This window comes from Aythya fuligula, chromosome 2 (assembly GCF_009819795.1).
Source record: "Aythya fuligula isolate bAytFul2 chromosome 2, bAytFul2.pri, whole genome shotgun sequence".
Classification (NCBI taxonomy): Eukaryota; Metazoa; Chordata; class Aves; order Anseriformes; family Anatidae; genus Aythya; species Aythya fuligula.
In genome coordinates, this window is record NC_045560.1 from 75900641 (window position 1) to 75922060 (window position 21420).

Here is a 21420-nt window from a genome sequence, read left to right on the forward strand (position 1 = left end):
AATACTGAAGACCTTCTTACCTCCTCCCCATACCTTTTGAGTACTGCTGAATGCTCTTGCAACTCTCTTTGGTAGCACTTGTGGAGTAATAGAAGAGCTGTAATTAAGTCTTCAGTTGAGACCACAAAACATATACACTGTGGCATAAAATAGAAAATTAAAATGCATGCACGGTATGTGTTTTTGTGCTATTTTATTTTTCAAGTTCTAATAGTATGCTGACAAGTCATAGATATCTTTAAAATATGTCTAAGCTCAACATGTCATTAGATTCTGTTCCTTTCCATAATTTAGCTTCCTGGTCATAGAACTGAGTAAGTGTTGAGTGAGAAGTTGCACACAGGATGATTTCAAAATATGGTAACCTTCCTTTTCATACTTTCAATAAAATATTAAATCAAATAATAATTTCCTTTTTTTTTTTTTTTTTTTTTTTTTCTGGCTGAAATATTTCTCATTTTTATTATGGGAGAAACTCCCATCTAGTCACATTATCTGTTCAAGGACTTTGCCTGCTAATGGAAAGTTAAGAGAGATTATGCAAGTGGATCAAGGCACTTACCATTTTGAAAACCCACAGGCTTGCTGTTGCAGGACTTCATTCTGCAGAGTCTTCCTGTCTGTAGTTCTAACAATACTGCTGGAGGCTCAGAAACACAGGCTGAGCACTCTACCTCATGGTTGCTTCATACTACATGGACTCGCTTTGGAAGACATTTTCTCTCCAGCAGATAAAACTGTATTATGTCTTAATGTGGCAGGCAGCTAAGACACCACTGTTGTTTGCTCCCTGCCCCCCCCCCCCCAGTGGGAAAGGGAAGAATATAAAAAAAAATGTAAAAACTAGTGTGTTGAAATAAAGACAGTTTAATAAGACAGAAAAAAAAGGGATACTACTACTACTAAATAATAATAATAATATATAAATATACAAAGCAAGTAATTCACAGCGTAATTGATTACAACCTGATGACCAAAGTCCAGCCAGTACCTCCCCTCCTTCCCTGGCCAACTCCCCAGTTTTATTGTTCAGCATGATACCATATGGTAAGGGTCCAGTTTGGGTCAGCTGTCGTGGTTCCGTTTGTGTCCCTTTCCCCCCCAGACTGTATGTAATTTACATTACATACAAACTGTTACTGTTAATTTTCTTCAGTGGTAGTAGCTAATGAGAGTTATGGATTATTACTACTTCTCTGCAGTAATTTTCTGGTTTGGCTTGTTTTTATTGGCTATTTTTGTATAACATTGTGTAAGACGTCGACTAAGAAAAAGTGAGTTATGTTCTGTTAGATTACTGTCATGTAGTGAGAAAAAAAGTGGAATATTATGTATGGAATATGGTAACTAAATAAAGACTGACACTTGGAAATTATTTGTCACATTGATTCTGCTTAAAAATAAAGATATGGTGTAATATAGATTTACTTATATATGTCTTAGAAGTCTGACTCAAAGCACAGTCATTTTAAAAAATGCTTTTAACAATGTTATTAGATACAATAATTGTTTTTCTGTGGTGACTTTCAGTGATAAAGTCAAAATATTTTTTTGATCATTCTCTTCCTCCTTATCTTCCTCCGCCACCCTACAACTGCTAGCTTTTCAAATCCTGCCTAATCTCTGAAAGCTGAGACACATTGATTTTGTTTTTTATGTCTCAATTTCGGTGAAGGATGAATGTGACCAGAAGTTAGTATGCAACCTTTCTGCTGTTGAAACTGAACCCTTGCTCCCTCTTTCATATATATTTGGATTGGTAGATTTCATAGCAATGAACTTGCAGACTGCTTTCCTTCCTTCCTTCCTTCCTTCCTTCCTTCCTTCCTTCCTTCCTTCCTTCCTTCCTTTCCTTCCTTCCCTTCCTTCCTTCCTTTCTTCCTTCCTTCCTTCCTTCCTTCCTTCCAGCAGCTACAATGCAATTACAACTTTATTCAATTTCAACTGACCTCTAGCTGTCTTCTGTAAAACCAGATGTGTAGTGTAGCTACCCACACCTGTATTAATGCTGTAATCCAGCTTTAAGGAAGGGGAGTATAGTAGGAATTGTGGCAATCATGGAGGAGGTGTTATTCACACTGGCTGAGGGAAGGGCACAGTGCAACTTCCTTTCTTCCTTCAGTCTGTTTCCATCTGTGTCTTTTTCCCAATAAATTGTTTGACCTGAATATATCTTTATATATCTGATAATATCTTTTAGGTATGCCCCAGAATATTTGGGGGCCTCTTTTATACAGGCTGCCTTTGGCTGTACTTTCAGAGCTCAGGTATATTTGGAATACACAAAGGCTTCCTTTAAGGCTCAAGTACACCCATTAACTCTGTCTGCAACAATCTAAGAAGATATATGTGCCTCTCAATAAAGTATCACTTTATTATTTATTTTTTTTCAATTAAAACTGCATAATGTGCTCAGTTAAAATAATGTTTTGTTTGAAAATGAAATATTTTGAAATTGATCGTTGCTTTTAGTGCAAAAAAATACTTGTTGCCTATATATTTGCAAAGATGCTCTGTCAGTTTGTGATCTTCATTCTAGGGGAGAGAACTTGCTCAGTGCTCTATAAACTGATTAAAGTCTATACTGATAGATTACATTTTGTTCATGATCTTCCTGTACTGCGGCAAGGATCTGTCTCCTAAACCAGTAAGCCTGATTTAACCTTTATGTTTACCATATTTTTATTTTCATTTAGAATGGTTTTAAGCTTTGAGAGTTGATGGACTATATCTGTATATTCTATATATCACCACAGAATTCCAATGAAGAAATTAATTAATTATTATATATATATATATATTAAGCAAACTCAATAATCTCAAGAGATTGTTTTTATTTTTAAGGAGTTTGTAAGATTAATTATATTGGTAGAAAACTGGGTAAGCATCATAGTTTCAGGATTTCAGTGGACTTATTGCTAAGATTGCTGACGTTGTCAGCATACTGAAAATTCTAAGTCCAAAGTGACAAAATAAAAACAGTTTCCATTAGTGTGAAGGTATATTTCTTACAATAAAACTGATGGACACAGTTCTGCCTAAGACCATGGCCTTTTTCATCTTTTTGTTATGCCAGTGATGAACTCAGTGGAAAGAGGGGCTTTCAAAGAAGATCCTTGTAGCTTGTTACTCTTATTTTGGCCTTATTCAGAACCTCTCTCTCTCTCTCTCTTTTTTTTTTTTTTTTTTTTTTTCTCTTTAATCTAGAAAAGTCATTCTGTCTCATCAGTTTTAGTCAAGTTGCATTATGGAATTTTTGTTGTGTTCAGTGTTGGCTTTACATTTAAAAATCACACTGGGCAGTTCTGAGGGGGTAAAATTGGGTTTAGTTTCCCATTAATAGTTTATCACGTAGCCTGCTGTTTTTACCTTTCTTCTTTTTAAAATATATGGTTGTAACAGAGTATCTGAATGAAACCCTGAAGCAGAACATTTGATTCTAACTTCTTTTTTCATGAAGGGCTAATAATATACTCAGATATGGTTCAGAATGTCTGTAGAAATTCATATGTACCCACTAAAATTTATCAAAAATAAATAATTTACTGTAAAATTTATATGAAAGAAAATCCAGGTAATTTAGTCAGCCCTTTAAGTCTTGATGCATCTCCCTGTTGCATAATAGGGAGTGACTTTCCACATTGCAGAGGATGATACCAAACCTGACTATTTTTCCTTGGCATGTATTTCTAGCCTTATTAGAAGTTCACAAATGTTATACTTATGAAGACTAAGACAGTTGACTTGCTTGCTGAAGAGATCTTATGAGCAGCAGCACTGATTTTTTTTTCTTTTTTTTTTTTTGTTTTGTTTTGTTTTGTTTTGTTTTGTTTTTTAAACATGAATCTGTTTCATCTTTGGTCTGCAGGACTTCCTGGCAAGTAGGGTTACCACATTAAGAATAACTACATAAGCAGTCACCATTGTCAAATTACTGTCCTATGTGCAGAGACAAATAATCATGTCTGTAACTTAGATGGTAAATGCCTGTAACTGGTAAATGTCTGTAACTTAGATGGTAAGTTTGTACTAAAATGAGACTAAGTAGTGGAAACCAGTATTGATCTTTAGTCACTAACATACTTAGACTTTTATTGTCTGCTGAGACAGAGGCTGTAGACAGATGTTATTCTCTTTTCATTTCTGTCTTCAGTTGCTCATTGTTTCTCATCGCTGTTTCATTTTTTTTAATTATTTTTTTTTAACTATTATTATTTTTTTCTAATTATTATTATTTTTTTTCTGGGTGAATTTCATGAATGCTCCCAATTCTGTTCCAGATAGAATCAACTGCATTGACTAAAGCTACTTGTATAAATTAACTTAGCTGTTTATGTTCTTTGTTTCTCAGAATACTTGTATTTACTATCTTGCTTGAACAAAGGGTGTGAGAACTTCCAATGGATGGCTGTTAAAAGAAATGTGTTGAAAGATAAGGTAAAAATATTTGTTCAAAAAGATGCTTTGAAAGTGAAATAATGATCTAGAGCTTGGATATAAGAATACTACTTTAAGTGTGGTGCATTTTTTGTAAAGAGTTTTTTGTTGGAAGTCGACTAAAACCAACAAGCTCAACCTACTACCCATTAAAAAGAATATATTATTTTTGTGCCTAGAAAAGTAAAACAATTTTAACTCATAAATTAATTTTCATCAAATTGGGTTATAGCACTAGGGTTTTTGAATGTGTTCACAAACACAATTTTGCATTTGTTTCAATAAATATGCAATATATAGCACTTAAAATAGATATATGCTAAGTATGTATGAAATTGTATGACTTTAGTCTGGCTCTAGACTATCTATTGCTCAGATTTTCTCATTTTACTTGGAACAGAAGTAACAGAAATGCTCCTGTGTAATATGTGCTTAAGTAGGTTTACCTAGCTTTTATTCAAAACATTAATATTTCTTTCTTTACCTCTGTGTCAGAAGCTTATTTTCTGTTTGTCTTTGCTTTGTTTTATTATTCTTTATAATTTATTATTAAACTAAAGTAATTTAAACACAGGAAATCAAAATGCTAAAGGTTTAAAAAGCTTGAGTGCATTAAGAGAAGACAACAGAAAAGACTTTGCACAGTAGAGAGAATCATACCTGCTCTCCACTGAAACCTGATCGGATGGAAATCTGGATATTTTTGCTGTTGGCTGACTTCTTTCTTCTCTTTGGTCTTTCAGGACAAAAAGATTATTATTATTATTTTATTTCTTTTTATTCTTACTGTTAGCTCAAGAAATCCTGTCTGTTCTCTAAAAATACAGGATATGTCTTATTGCACTGTTCCAATTTTCTGATGCTGTCACCCTGCACAGTTTATAGTTTACTGAGAACTGATTGTATGATCCTTTTACACATCTTAAAAGATGTGTAATCTTTGATGATCATCAAAGTGTTTACTGGTTATCATCAAAACTACTTACTGCTATTATGACTCTATCTGAATAAGACTTTTTTGAAAGCTCACTCTAAATAATTTAATAATACTAATTATTTTTGAACTCTATATCTGTAGCTGACACATACATAAATGGGAAGAGATGAGCTCTGTGCAACTGAATAAAAGGTGGCTGTAAAGCATGCTCCACATTAAACATCAGTCTGAGCTACACAAAACTGTGGCCAATTTCATATGGCATTACTCCCTTTCAGCAACAACAATTATAAAATTACAATTACAGTTACTACTGTTGTACTTGAGGATATAAAAATGCTGCTAAAGCTGAGGTGTAAGCACTTTGACAGAAATGATGATGCCTATGCTGAGGAATGCTGACCCTGTGTATGTTAATGAAGATAAGGAGGAAACATTACGATGGCCCTGAACGTCATGGCAATAAGTGATTTTAACAAATTTATGTTTACACACCCATTTCATAGTGAGCCATGCAGTTTCCAGTTGGTTTAATTACAGCACATAATAGTAGGACTTGCCCTTTTGCTGTCTGGAAGTCATAAGGAAACTGAAAAATTGGGAACTCCCTTTAGGAGAAAGAAGAAACTTGTCATCTAGTTTCAGGTGAGTCCCTTCACACAAGCAATAACCTGTGACCAAAAACAGAGAGTCATCACTCCTCATCTGGAGAAAGAATGAACTTGAACAATTTCTTGGTACAGTAAAACCAAAAGAGCGTCTATGACACAACACTAAGAGGATCCATTAACTCTCTTCATAATATTCTGTTGTAATAAAATATATTTTTGCTCACTATTTACTAATACTACATCTTTGAAGGAGAAACGGAAAGAAATAACTTCCTATATGCTTTGTGTGTCCACAAAGGGAAGATTTCCATACAGATATCCTGAGTTGTCACTGCAAAGTAAGGACTATCAATGAGAATGCAAGCTAGTAACAGTCCAGAAGTCTCAGCTGTTGAAATTTTTAAAGAATTTGGAGTATCTTGTTTTCAGTCATAGACAGAGGTAATTACATTCAAAAGATGACTGTATCTTCTGCGATGTAGGTGTGATACAAATTTCTGAAGCATTGCTAGACTTGCTTGTTTAAAGGTTAAAGGCCAACTGATTATTATTACTGTTATATTTTTAAATGTAATTCTGTATATCAGATTGAGCTGTAAGTAGCTCAGGTCAAGCTATTCATTATAAATATGCATATATTTTAACTGTTTGATTGAATGGTTTCTACTATAAACCTGTCCAAAAGCAATAAAAACACCTTTATTTTTAGTTTGGTAAGAAATAACTCTATTACAATTTAACAACCTTAGCTAATGATAAATAGATAAATAAATATTATTAGCTATTTAGCTAATAAATAAATACTTATTAATTAATTTTTATTTATTTATTTATATATTTAGCTAATAAATATTTTTTTTGGGGGGGGGGGTAGTTTGCAGAATGATCATAAAAGTATTTGTTCTATGGCATATTTATTGTTCCTAGTCTGAATACTTAAATTTTTAAAATACAGTTTGGCTAAAGAAATTGTTCAATCCTCTATGGAAGAGGTAGAGAGAAAAACCATAGTTCAAGACAATGGCATTTCTGGGCCCTGACATCATCTGGAAGTTTGGGAAATATCACTACTTGACTTTAATAACATAGCATAAAATAGTCCAGTTGGAAGTCACCTTCTAAAATCATCTAGTCAAACTTCCTGACTGCTTCAAGGCCAATCACGAGTTAAAACATATCATTGAGGGCATTGTTAATGCCCTCAATGCTTCTAGAACACTGAGAGGCATGGGGCACCAATCACCTCTCTAGGAAGCCTGTTCCATAGTTTGACCCACCTTCACAGCAAAGACATTTTTCATATGTCCAGTCTGACCCTCCACTGGTGCAGCTTTGTCTCATTCCCACCTGTCATTGGTGACCAGGAGCAGAGACTGGCACCTCCCTCTGTGCTTCCCCTCCTCAGGGAGTTGCAGAGAGCCATGGGGCTGCCTCTCAGACTCCTCCAAACAAGACAACCCAAGCGTCTTCAGCCTCTCCTCACAGGACATGGCTTCCAGCCCTTTTGCCAGATTTGTTGTCTGCCTCTGGATGCTTACAAGGACCTTATAATCCTTTTTGTATTGTGGAGACCGGAACTGCACACAGTATTCGAGGTGACACAGCACAAACACTAAATATAGTAGGAGAATCAACTCTTTTGATGGTCTGGCTTGAACCATGCTTGATGGAGCAGCAAGTTTCAAATTCTGTCATAAATCTATTGTCTTTGGTTGGAATAACATGGCAATTGCAGTAATCCATAGTTGATTTGAAGGAGAGAATGAGGTGTGTACAGACATTGTTACACATACTTAAGTATCATCTGTGTAGGAGCAGACTGGAGGATTTCATTTCATGCCAGGAGGAGCATTTTTTTTTTTTTTTCTAGATGTTTAAAAATATTTGGACTTCTTATTTAACAAGGGGAAGATAAATGTAATCCATTTTTATCAGCTGCCTAGTGTAGCACATGACATCCACTTTTCTTCAATCACTTTCATAATGAATAATTAAATGTACGTGTGTGTGTGTGTGCATAAGTTGTCTGATTTGCAAAGATTGACTCTGGATTGACTTTTGTTTATGTATGAGAATCAAGCTGTATACTTCTTTCTTCCATAAACCACTTATGTTTGACATGTAGTAGATAGATACTACCAGTCTATTGACTGACAAACCATGTCAGTACATGTTTTGTGAAGTGATCCAAGAACTCAAAGAAATTTCAAGAAAGTGAATTTCACTGTTAAAGAGCAAAATCAATCCTTTATAGACAGATAAGAAGATTTGAATAACTGTGAAGCATGAAAACTGACTTGAGAAATCATTTAAAAACAATTTGTGACAATGTTTGGAAGACTGTGAACTCTCTCACTCCCATCTTTTTTCTCATTTATCCACTCTTAATTCTAATGCCCCCACAGGAGTGGTTTCCATTGTAGAGTAGGTTGCAGAAAATACTCATACTGTAAAATTTGTGTCTGAATGAATCTCACAGTGTTACAGTTTCTGTCCAGCTTACTGCATCTCTGCCAGGGAGGCTGTCAGTACCTGCTGCATTGCCCTGGGGATGTGTGATTGAGGGCTCTGAGCCAGAGGACAGGATGGTGGTTCAAGCCAAACTCTTGCTACCTCTTTGCCCCACAGCAACTCCTGCACCCCAGTAACTTTGTCTGGCATGGTGACAGAGTAATAAGATGAGTTACACGCTCTCACTGACCTGGAGTACGCCTTGGCAAAGCTGGGAGAGAGCTGGCTTGACACAATGGTTGTTATGGCTGTCATTAGCTATTCACAGGATTTGTTTACAAAGAACTGAGAAAATGAAATTTCCATAATGTTGCAGCTGTACAGCGTGAGTCCAGCTAGTTTTGAATGTTATCCATTATGTGAAGGAAAATTCCTCTATTTCAAGGTAATTGAGACTACATTAATGGCTTCCTAGAAAGAGTAATAGTCTTTTTACTGACTGTTGCTGCAGCCATTTGCAGTTCAGCTGCAGTCAGACTTTGATACAACAGGAAACAGATATGGATTATTTGTATTTTGCAGCCCCCAGTCATGGGTGCATTGAAGTGTCATTGACTGGTGTGTCATTTGCTTTCTGTTACCTCTGTGTCAAAAGCTTCTAAATCCTGACATGCAAAGAATAATTTTCATGTTTTGCTTTTAGATTGGCTGCATATTTTGAACACAGAAAGTGCAAACATTTGTGTACATCAGTTTCATACTGGATTTGTTAACTTCTGGTGTCAGCATACCTGGTAAGCATATCATAAAATTTTGAAACTTGTTTCAGGGCATTTACAAGCTAATAACAGATAGACTGACTGCTCTTAGTCAGATAGACTGACTGCTCTTAGTCTATAACTGTCCTGAAACCTGCTTAACGATTTCATCACATACTTGGGTATTCATTTCTTTATCACTCCATAATAAAGTTTGAAAGAGAAGGATGTACAATTATATTTCAAAAATAAAATAAAATAAAATCACAAAAAGTATTTGTTCCCTAAACAACCACTCTGAGAATGTTCATTCACATGATTATCTTCTACTTCATATGCATACACAGACAAGTGAACAGCTCAAAACTTTCTCCCTTTTTCTTGAAATATTCATAAACTGATTTTACACAATTTTACACAACAGCATTGAGATTAGAAAAAATTGGAAAACTGATGTTACTGACAGCAAAGATGGTCTTGATTATAATCACATCATAATCACATCAAAACCAAACCAAAACAACAACAAAAAACAGTTGAACAGGAAAACCAAAAGTAACACCTAGCATGCCTAATATGGGAAAAAAGGAAAAACATTTTTTTGTTACCTTAATATAGTAAAGAAAAACAAATATAACAATTTCTCACTTAGATGAGAGTTTTCAACAATGCTTGAATCCATTTTCAAGACACTCTGAAAGAAAAATCAACACTATTTTCCCCACCTAAGCAGTAGGCTTTGGAATGTCAAAATGATTTACATTCATTTAAGTGTGTTTATGGTGACTATTAGCTGCTTCTTGAATGCATAATGATAAACCTGAATACTCTTTCAAATACCTTCCAGTGTGTACTGGGTCTGGCTGGGATGTTAACTTTCCCTGCAGCAGCCCATACAGTGCTGTAAATCACCAAACAGTGGGAAGTATCTACCTGCATATTATGCATGCAATTGCCACGGGTCCCAAGGACAAGCAGCCTCTGATCAAGCTTGTAATGACTTTATTTTGTATGTTGCTTACAAAGCAGTTTATTTGCTGTCAGGAGTAATTTGTCCTGCTAGCAAATGCATGCATATTCTTTATATTCCTGCTTTATGAAGGGTTGATACATATTTCCTTATTCTTTTCCCTCAATCTAAAAATAAATTCTACAACCAAAAAAAAAATAAATAAAATTAAATTAAAAAAAGCTATGTTTTGCTGCAATGTATTAAAAAGACACCGCCAAATTTGAAATTCAGCTGTAATGGTTTGTTCAGTCTCAGTAGTTCTTTAATGCAGATCTGTGATCTTGGAACTGAATAACTCCCCTGAAAGTTTGATTTAAGTCACTTGATTTTGTACATATAATTAATGCTATAGAAACAAGCCACCAATTGAGTTGTCTCACTGTCATTTGTTATTATTTTGAACATTAGTAATTCAAGGCAATGCTGCAGTATATTTCCGGGAAGCGGGGGGTGAGGGGGTGGGGGGTGGGGAGTGGAGGTGGAACTGTATTTCAGCACATGCTCCAAAACCTGTTCTATAGAATAGGTCCTAATTATTTCTTTGATACTATGCTCAAATGTTATTTTTGAACAGTTACCAGAACTCATTAAGCCCAATTAAAGTCACAGTAGTCTGTCACATAATGTTAAAGGTTAAAGTGTTTTAAAGTAGAGCATGTTTGTAAGCAAATTTTTTTTTTTTTTTTTTCAAGAACAACTTCTTAGCTTTTTGTTATTTAATTTTCTAAGCATCTAGTTTTCTGCATCAGTTCATTATATGTTTCAAAGGGAGGTTGCAATCTGACGTGCACTCTTCACACTGTATGTTGCAATCTTTCCTTTGGAAGAAAGCTGATTACAATTATATCATTCTTTATAATAGTTGCAACAGAAAATTTTGTTTTAGCTAAAGGGTGAGATTTTGCCTACTTACTTTAAATGAGTTTTCTAGAAAATACAAGTTTAACCTGTTAGGTTAGTTTTTCTATTACTACTTCTTTCCTAACTCTACTTCTTATTTTAATGCGGTTAATTCATCACTGGAGTGACAAATAAAATCTTGGCTACATATACAACATCTGAAAGGCAAATGATGCATTTTCTTTCTGAGGAAAAATGTTATAGGTTGCTGTTATGCTGATTTTTTTTTTTTTTAATTTTAAGAACTTAATTTAATTTAGTTTGTTAATTTCTTCTTGTTAAATAGTAACCTGTATCATGAAACAGTTGTGTAGCACAATGTTTATAAAGTGAAGCTGAAAGCCATGTTTTATAATTGCCACATATTAGGAAAACCACACAAAGTCAGAATGGATTTCTGCTGAGAGTAAATTATAGCTACGCTTTTCAGACTGGTTCTGGCCGAGGAGTATCAGTTTGCTCATTGACTTTCAGAAATGATACCATCTTTTTCTCTGGCCTAGCATTTGGCCTGGTATCCCACATTAAAAGAGAGTGGGAGAATGAGAGAGAAAAAGGTATCAATACCCAGTAGAACACCTGGAGGAATTGTTGGTCCCAAATAATCTTTATGAATGTGAAACTTTCTTTTATGTGTATATGATATGAGTGCTAACAATTAGCAATTCTAATTAAAGCAAAACATCTAGATTACTGCCTTTCCCTGACATGGAAAGCCATTTACTGAAGTTATTTGGTATTGCCATGTGGTGCTTGAAAATAGTGATGCTACTTCTGCTACCTACTTCCTATCCTCAAAATCCCAGAGTTGTATTTTTAAAGAATAACATTTTCACTGAAAGAAGAAAAAAATAAAAGTTATAATAAGATGTCCATAGTTGTAAAGAACATAATTTTAAAGAACTGCAACACCACTGAAGATGACAGGTGTCCTCAAAGCCCTTTTTCATTCACCTGGTCCTGAATGTATTCTCTACCAAGGGACCATTTCTCCTGCATTGGCTTCCTTTATATCTTTTACTTTCCTTGGATGAACACATTTGTCATACCTGGTACAAACACACACATTTTGACATGAGTCATCCATTGCTTCATGAAAGGAGTAGGAGTTCCTTTTCAGTGAAGAATGACATAAATATATTAGTCTTGATATTCTTTTAGAATATATATATTCTCTGCCCTCTTTTAAAACATAAACAAAGATAGCTTTAGACAGTTAATGCTTGACAGTAGACAGACCTTGTTATTGTCTTTTAGAAGCACTGTGGCAATAAATGGGGAGAAATAGTAATATTTAAAAGTATGAATTTGAAAAACAGTAAGTTCAGTTTCATTGGGGTTTCAGAAACTTTGCTGCTATTTTAGATTTCAGCTCTTTTGGAGAAATGGAGCAGAAAGGAAGGAAAAACAAAGGAAGAATGTCAAGTGCCAGTGCCTACACTGAAATGTTTAAGAAGTGAAAACAGCAAGTGACATCTATTGAGTTATATTCATCTGATAAGCTATGTTCTGCATTGTGTTGCACATTATTACAACTGAAAATTGAAACAACCAAATTCAGCAATGGGCTTTAGATATTCTACAGCCCTTATAACAAACTGGTACGTGTCCTGGGCTGTGGGACTGTATTTTGAATCATGACCAGTCTGGAACTCCATCTGCAGATTCTGGGGAAAAGTTTTGCTGGGGTCGAAGAAAATCATAGTCCTGTTTCCAGTTAGGACATAATGAACTTCCAGGAAGTGACACAGCTATAGGTGCTTCAGCTCCCTGTCTGATGAGAATGATGCATGCATCTATTTGATTCAATGGAGCATACAGAGGACAGAAAATGTAGTAGCAGAATTAGGCATTGCCTTCATTTGGATATTACATTTAATAAGGTTTTCCTTAAAGAGTTTTTACTAAGTGTTGGTGTAGAAAACTATGAAAGTACAAGGTGGAGGGTGACAGATACATGTCTCCTAAGAAACGGTAAAAATCTTTCTTATTTTTCATGAAAACTAGCTACAATGGAAACTGAAGAAAAGCTGTACATTTCAAAGCCAAGCATGATATCTAAAGCATATGTTCCCCTATATTATTTTCTGTGTCTGAAATCTTACTCTTGTCCATTCATCATTAGAAACATAATTTGCATCATTCCACCCAAAGAATTCATCACAAAGTGAACATCTCTCCTTTTTACTTTATAATAAACTGATAAAATGACTAAATAGAAAACATGCAATTACTGACAATCTAGTAAATTTTGGTGTGATATTTTTATGCAGAAAATTCTTTAATAATTTGAATGTGGCAGTGAAGATACAAATAATATCTTCTGTCTGTACTTATCCAAGATTGCATCATTGATTTCTATGTCACAATGTGCAGTGAAAGAGGAAAGTGAGCCTTTACAAAATACAGAAATCCTTTTTTTTTTTTTTTTTTTTTTTTTTCTTTCTTTCTTTCTTTAAATTATGGTGCAACAATAGCAAGAAAGGAATTTACTTGGGGAGCATATACTTTATTCCTCTTTATATTCAATCACTTAATCACTTATTTATTTATTTATTTATATTTTTAAGCAAATGTCAGATAATCGAGTTCTCATAGGGTAAAGAATGGTTATAGGTGTATAAGAAGAGAACCCTGTATAAATACAAAAAAAAAAAAAAAAAACAAATCATCACAGTACTTTAGCAAAATCTGTCAGGAGGAAGATAGAAAGTGTTGATAGCAAAAGGAGTCTCTTAAGAGACATTCAAGTATTTGAGTAATTTACAGAATGGTCAATCCAGTGAATTTGGACTATAAACTCATTTAATAGAAATTTTGTAGGATGCTCAAGAGATAAAAGAAAATAAATATTTTTTTTCTGTTTTTTATGCTTCTGATGCTACAGGACACTGCAGATAGAGTATCAACATTGAAATTTTGATCTATGTGCATACAGTATATACCAATATATACCTATCTTAACATTTGCAAAAGAGGAAAAAAAACATTACCTGTTGTAATCAGTATCCTACCAGTAATCTGACTTAAAAAGAAGGCACCCTATTGGCATCTTCATTATATTTTACCTTAACCTTTACATGCCATTAGTGTGTAAAAGGTAGGGTATTTGTTGTGTGAAAATGGAAATTATGATGGTGTAGTACAAATCTGTATGGAAAAAGCAATTAAGGTTCTTTCCTCAGAAGCTGTCTGTGGATAAGAAAGGTCACTTGCTTACTGCAGTATCAAATTTACTCAAGATTAAAGGCAAAAAAATGGGATAATTAACAGCTGTCAAAATATAGAGAATATACCCAACCCAAGAAATGTTCTGTTCCCCTTTTTGAATGTCATGTAACATTTTCCTGATGTAGTGCCATATCTCATGCAATCCAGGCAAGCATGACAATACTTGTCCCATAACAATGTTGTAGGATTTCTCTCTTTAGTAGTTGTTCTGTATATTTTCTCTCACTCAAGGGTTTGCAAATTTTTCCCAAAGTACTGTTTTCCTAAAATTTTTAATGCATCGGAACTTTCTGAATTAATACTTTCAACAGAGCAGGTTCATTATTGTGGCTTATTATATTTCCAAATGAAGTTTTGAAACAGATTAATTATTTTTATTTATTCTGAAACTATTTAGTATTTTTGTTATTTTTACTATTTTTTGTCATTGTTCTTTTAAATTTTAGTCCATGAAATTGACATCTTATAACTTGATAACTACAAGTTAAAATATTAGATTCTGTCGTTTAGAAAAAAATTTCTTTTTTCTAGTTGTTTCTGTGAACTATGTCATGCATGTAAGAATTTATATGAAACTCACTTTTAATGAAGGATCATTTAAAAATTTAAAAATTCAGAGTGCTTGGCAATAAAAAAAAACCATAAGGGAATAAAAAAGTATTCTTTTTTTTTTTTTTTTTTTTCTCAGAAAAGGATGACGGTTTACCCATTGGAATATGCAAACATATGAAAAATCCTTAATGTTGAAAACAATGGAAATAAATCCATAAATTTTAAAGTGATGCATTTAAATCCACAAGTATTAACCAGTATAAGATAAATTATAATATAGTTATAAGATTAATGTAATTAATGTAATTATACAATTAATATGAATGTGCTATATTGTTATACATTCAAATTGATGTTATAGATAATAATAGTTATGTAATTTTGCATAATTTTCTGTTAGTCTTTGTTTTGTTGTGTAAGGTAAAAATATTTCCCTGGGACCTTCATGTTGGTGCCAGGACTATGAAAGGAATCTTGGCAAAGGTGAGTATGATCTTATGGTGAAATAATTGTGGGTGACCTAAGCTATGATTACTCACTTTAATCTGATCAGAATGTTTATATAAATATAATATCCTCAACCTAGGAACTGAAGAATTAGATTAATTAATAACTTTTGGAGTGTTGATGTGAATCATGAAGCAAAAAGCTTATATTACTGCTTCAATTAATCATTTGAAACACAATTATTCCTAGATGGATAAATGACTATGATTTAGGTATGCTCCTTGCAGTTGCATGCCTAGACTGCTGTTTCCTTTACACATCTGTATTAATCTGTATTAATCACTGTATATAAAGTCCAGACAGGAGAAAGAGAAAGAAATTCTTATTTTCTCCTTCCTACAACTTGAAGTTCTAACTTTTATTTTTATATGAGCAGAAGTGAAACAAAAAATAACAATCAGACTAACAACTAAACAAACTAAAACACCAAAATTATTTAATACAGCACTGTTCCAAAATGAAAGAAGGCAACTTCAGAAATTTTTGCTGACTTCCATAGTTGCTTAGAATAAACAAAAGTTAAAAAAAAAAAAAAAAAGATAACATGACATTCATACTGCTTTATGAAAAATAACAGCTCAGATTTACTAGTGACCATGATTTATTTGAGAATTTTCATAAAGCTTGTGACAAGGGAAAACATTCACTTTGAGAAAGCAGAATATAATTTCATTGGCTGATAGATTTGAGAGACAGGAAAGGTGTTACAATCAAAAAGATGAAACATATTGCTAATTGTCCCTACCATGGATGAAGTAGAAGACCATGTTAAAGGTGAAAAATTGCTTGTATAAAAAGTACATCCACAGAACTGTATTTCTTTTTCTATTTCTGCTCATATGATTGAAAACATGACATAAATGTGGAAATGCTTTTAATGTCACAGTGTCTTACTTAGCAGCTCAGGCACTAGATTTCAGATGTATTTGTTAATTCTGTTTGTCACAGAATTAGGTTTCCACACTTACTTTAAACATTTCCGATTTAGCTCATCTTTCCATAAGTTATCTGCTCAGAAACAGAGTAATAGAAAACTCAGTAAAAGTTTTTAACTTTAAAATCTCATCCAGCTCTGAAATAAAACACTGGATGATATCTTTATGTGTTTTCCAAAACTTAATTTAATGGTTATTGTTGTTATTCTATAGCTATCCTTTGGGTATCTTCCATAAATAATAAAATAATAAAAGATTATTTTCATAACATTTACAGCTTAAATACGCATAAATTTTATACACATTCATACATGAACAGTTGTATCACATTTTAAATATTACTTTCAATTTTAAGATCTATTTTTGTACACCAGGGTAGCTTGTGGTGCTTTTCCATTGTGTTCATACTTTTCCAGTGGATTATATGTTTAAATCCTGTTTATGTGAGCGAGAGGGATTCTTCCATTTTTTTTATTTTATTTTTTTGGATAGTCTTGCAATGTCATGTAGCCATATAATATATTATAATATATATAATATGCCATATATAAATCTTTTAATATATACTTTCTCTATATTATTCATAGAATACAATAGAAATATCTTATCTGTATTTCATACAGGGAACTCCATAGTTCAGGTTATTAAATTATATCACACATCACAATAATCTCAGCGTTTTGCTAACAACCTTCAGATTGAAACACATCTCCGCTATTGTAACTATGGAAAGATGTAAAATTACAAATCTTTGAGACTGCAGTAATTTCACAGGACAGAAACATAAATCTAAACTCACAGACACTGTAAAATTCATAAGTGGTTTCACTGTATTGTTGGCAGTCATACATGGAGTCCTTGTGACAGCAGAAATGGCTAAAGTTTTCAGCGTAAATATTTACGTCAGTTCAAGAATATTCACTACACAAAGATTTCCAGGCTTGAGAAGAAATGTAAGTGAGGCTTGCAAAGAAACTTGCCTTGTTTTAATGAGGAAAAAAAAAAAAAAAAGGATTTTCTGCCCTTTTTAGAACCTGTAGATTTTATTTGCAAATTCCAAAATTAGCTACTTTAATTCATTTTTAGAACTTCTGGTTTTTAAAGATTTGGCTTTTTTTTTTTTATTTAGATTATAGAAGTTGTAAATAGATATAATAGAAATCTTATTTTGTCCTCCTACTATTTGATTTTTAAACAGGCTTATGTTTTTAATACTTTGTCAAATATATTATATAATATATAATGCACTGTATTGTATCTGCTTTATCTGTTTATCAGGACATAGGATAATGGTGTTTAACTACTGATAAACAATCACCTTATAGCTCTTTGCACTTGAAATTTTGCACTTGAAATGTAACTTTGTACAGGATGACACTTTTTAACAGAACACCACTGCAGTATTTAAAGCCCGTTTTGTTATTTCAATTAAATTTCCACCATGAAGTGAAAAATGGAGGAACACATTACTTTCCTATCATTCAGGTTGCTTTTGTCAAGCAAGAGAAAAGTTGATGGAAAAATTTTCACAATTTGAAGAAAAAGCTTACTCTGCTAATATGCATTTGGGGAATAGCAGAAGGTTTGTATTTCTAGAAATGTCCACTATGTTTCCCAAAGGTTGTACTGAAGAAAGGATCAAATAAAATAAAATACATGTATTATTATGTTTAATATATGTAAAATATAAAATACTTATTATATGCATTTATTATTATTATTATTATTATTATTATTATTATTATTATTATTATTATTATTATTATTATTATTTAGTTATATATTATGTTTGGATTATTGTAGAAATAATTGCTAACCCTTAATAAAGTAAAAATCATTAAAATGGCAATGATTATTTGACAACCATTATCACAGCTATCAGTAATCCACTGTAAGTAAAATGCTGGATATTTTGCATACTGCTTTGTGAAAATGACTGTCAAGCAACAATTTAATACCAACTCATTGTATTTTGTGATGAGTATTTCTACCTTTCTGACCAGTACTTGTTCTTCTCACATGCTTTATTTTCCTCCATGTATGATATAGAGGAAAACAGAATTAAAATTATTTGTTTACCATTTAATATTCTCCCATCCCTATATGGATATTTTCCATGACAACAAGCTCTTCTCATCACAATATAATGTCACTGTCTTTGCAACTAGAAGAATGAAACATAGCATTGTTTAAACATTGTTATCACATCAAGTTGATGAGGTCCTGACAGATCTGCTGACTTTTCTCAATGCTTCTTACAAGGATGATTCAATTACATCTCTTGTATAAATGTTTCCTCCAGAGGGAGTATAAAAGAGATAAAAATAGCCTTCCAGGTTTCTGAATCAGCTCACTTTAAAAAGATTGTTCATCCTTGCATACAATCAAACATGATTTTCATGGCCAAGGTGATAATTTTGTTGTTGTTCTTTCAACTTTTATTTTCTAATTAATTTTGGAATTGAATCAATCAGTATGCAGATTATGACACACCTTAAAAGCATCTTGGTGGCATTCTGCTTTTTATGTTTATTTAAAAAAAAAAAAAAAGCTAGAAATAATGCCATTTTGTAATTAGATTGATTATAGTTCCAAAAATATGTAAGCAGCTATTTAAGGTAAAATCAAATTCATTTCAATATTGGAGAAATGGAGTACGTTTGTTTTTTTTTAAATGAAGCCCATTCAGAGAGACCTCAAAATGCTGGAGAAGTGGGCTAACAGGAATCTCATGGAATTAAACAAAGGAAAACACAAAGTTCTGCACAGAGTAAGTTGCTCTAGACACTAGTTATTCTGGGGATTCCAATTAGAAAGCTGCTGGATCTTAGGGTTCTGGTTGGCAAAAACTGACCACGAGCCAGCAACACACACTGATGATAAAGAAGACCAACACCATTCTGGACTTTTAGACTGCCACTAGTAGGTCAAGTGAAGTGATCCTTCCCCTCTATTCAGTGCTGGTGAGGCCACATCTGGAGCACTACCTCCAGGTTTGGGCTACCCAATTCATTAGAGACATGAACTTACTGGGGCAAGTCTAGAACAGGGTCACAAAGGTATGCGTCTTTCATATGCAGCAATCTGAGAGACCTAGGATCACTTAACTTGGAGAAGTCCCGGGTGGACCCTGTAAGAATGTATAAATATAGTTGTGAAGCAGTAAAGCAGACAGACAGACACTGTTATCCAAGTGTCAGGACAAGACACAATGGATCCAAAATTAATAACAGGACATTCTATTTAAATATAAGAAAAAACATAATAACTTGAGGATGGCTAAATATGGAACAGATTAAACAGAGGGGTGGTGGAGATCCTTGGAGATATTAAAATCCATCTGGATAGAACCCTGAGGCACTCTGAGATAGAGAAAAACATGATATTTTGTTAGTTATGGGAAGTATTGCCAATGTTTGTGTTACTAAACAAACCTCCTCCTTGGCCAACGCATTGTAGTCTCCTCTCTTGAGCCTTACTTGTCATTGCAGAATTCTTTTTTTTTTTTTTTTTTCTTTTTTTTTTTGGTAAAAGAACCCTTCTTAGACAAATATGGGTACGCAAATAGTGAACTGTCATGCTAACTTAGGACTTGGATTGCACTGAAGACTGGACTCCTAGAACATCCATATCTGCTCAGATGTGCAGTAGGCATGGAAAAGATGACAGTTTGCATTTTTTCTTCTGGGCTATACCAGTGAAAGTATTTTCTCCAGCCTTCTCCAATCTGCCTCTTTATTTCAGTTTTTACTACGCAAAGTCTTCTAATCTTCTACTTTCTAAATTCTTGGTTTAGTTTCATCAACTTTTTTTTTTTTTTTTTTTTTAAATTGTTCTCTACTCTACTGAATTTGCTTTGAAATGTGAGGATTTATTTTTTTTCCCTGAAAACTCATTTACATTTTTCTTGAGTTGTCTATATCCATCATAGCTCCATGTTGGCCTGTTTATTTTCAGATAAATTCATTGAATATTTGTTTTCACACATGGATATTTTTGATAATGAACTGAAGATATTAAACCGTAGCATCTTTACTTCTAAATAAAAGCTGCATGTCTGTTTGCCAAGCTGTGATTTTGATAAAAAATTAGAATGAAGTTTTGCTAATGCAAAAAATATTATGTGTTTTGTTACTCCAATTTTAATAATTGTCATTTTGTTATAGTGTTTGAAGGGATAGGTTGAGTCCAAGGCACAAATAGTTGCTATTCAAATTTTGTACCATTCCAGGTATAGCAGGAACAGAAGCAAGCAATCTCTTGGTCATAACGTGGTTGGGAACAAAATCATGAAATTCATAAACATCTATTATTTCTTTACAGAACATGCCAATCATTTTCATAAAAGGGCTTAATACCAAGTTGAAGTCAAATTTAGGACACTAGTTGTACTAATGGAAGAGAAGGTAATCCTCACAAAACAATGACATGGAGTCTCTTAACTTCCTTTTTAATATTTCTTTGACTTTTTTCCATCTATATTATTTCTGTAATGTAGGTAAGTCCAAAGAAAAATGGGATGGGAGAGCATTTACACTATAAATTAAAAGTTTTTGTTTGTTTGTTTGTTTGTTTGTTTGTTTTGATTTATAGAAAAAAAAACATAACAAGAAGAAGATTGAGAACATCGTGTTTAGTGCTTTGTTCTGAAGGGCTTAGGCATTCATGAAAAGATTGGTTTGGGTTGCAGTTAGAACATGTTGGATCAAGTAGAAATTTTAATGTTAATTTTTTTCTGTTGTTGGTATTCAATTCTTGCTTTCTATCCTGATAATGATAGTCTCCAGAGGGAGCTTGTGAAGGTGATGTTAAGTTCACAGAAAAAGTTGTCAAGATGCAGAGTGAGAAAATGTCAGTGAGGCTTAAGTAGTAAATTAATTGTTTAATCCAACAGCTCTCACCCTCATTACGGAGAAAACTAGATTTGCTTTTTACGTATCACAGAATCACAGAATCACAGAATTTCTAGGTTGGAAGAGACCTCAAGATCATCGAGTCCAACCTCTGACCTAACGCCTAACAGTCCCCACTAACCATATCCCTAAGCTCTACATCTAAACATCTTTTAAAGACTTCCAGGGATGATGAC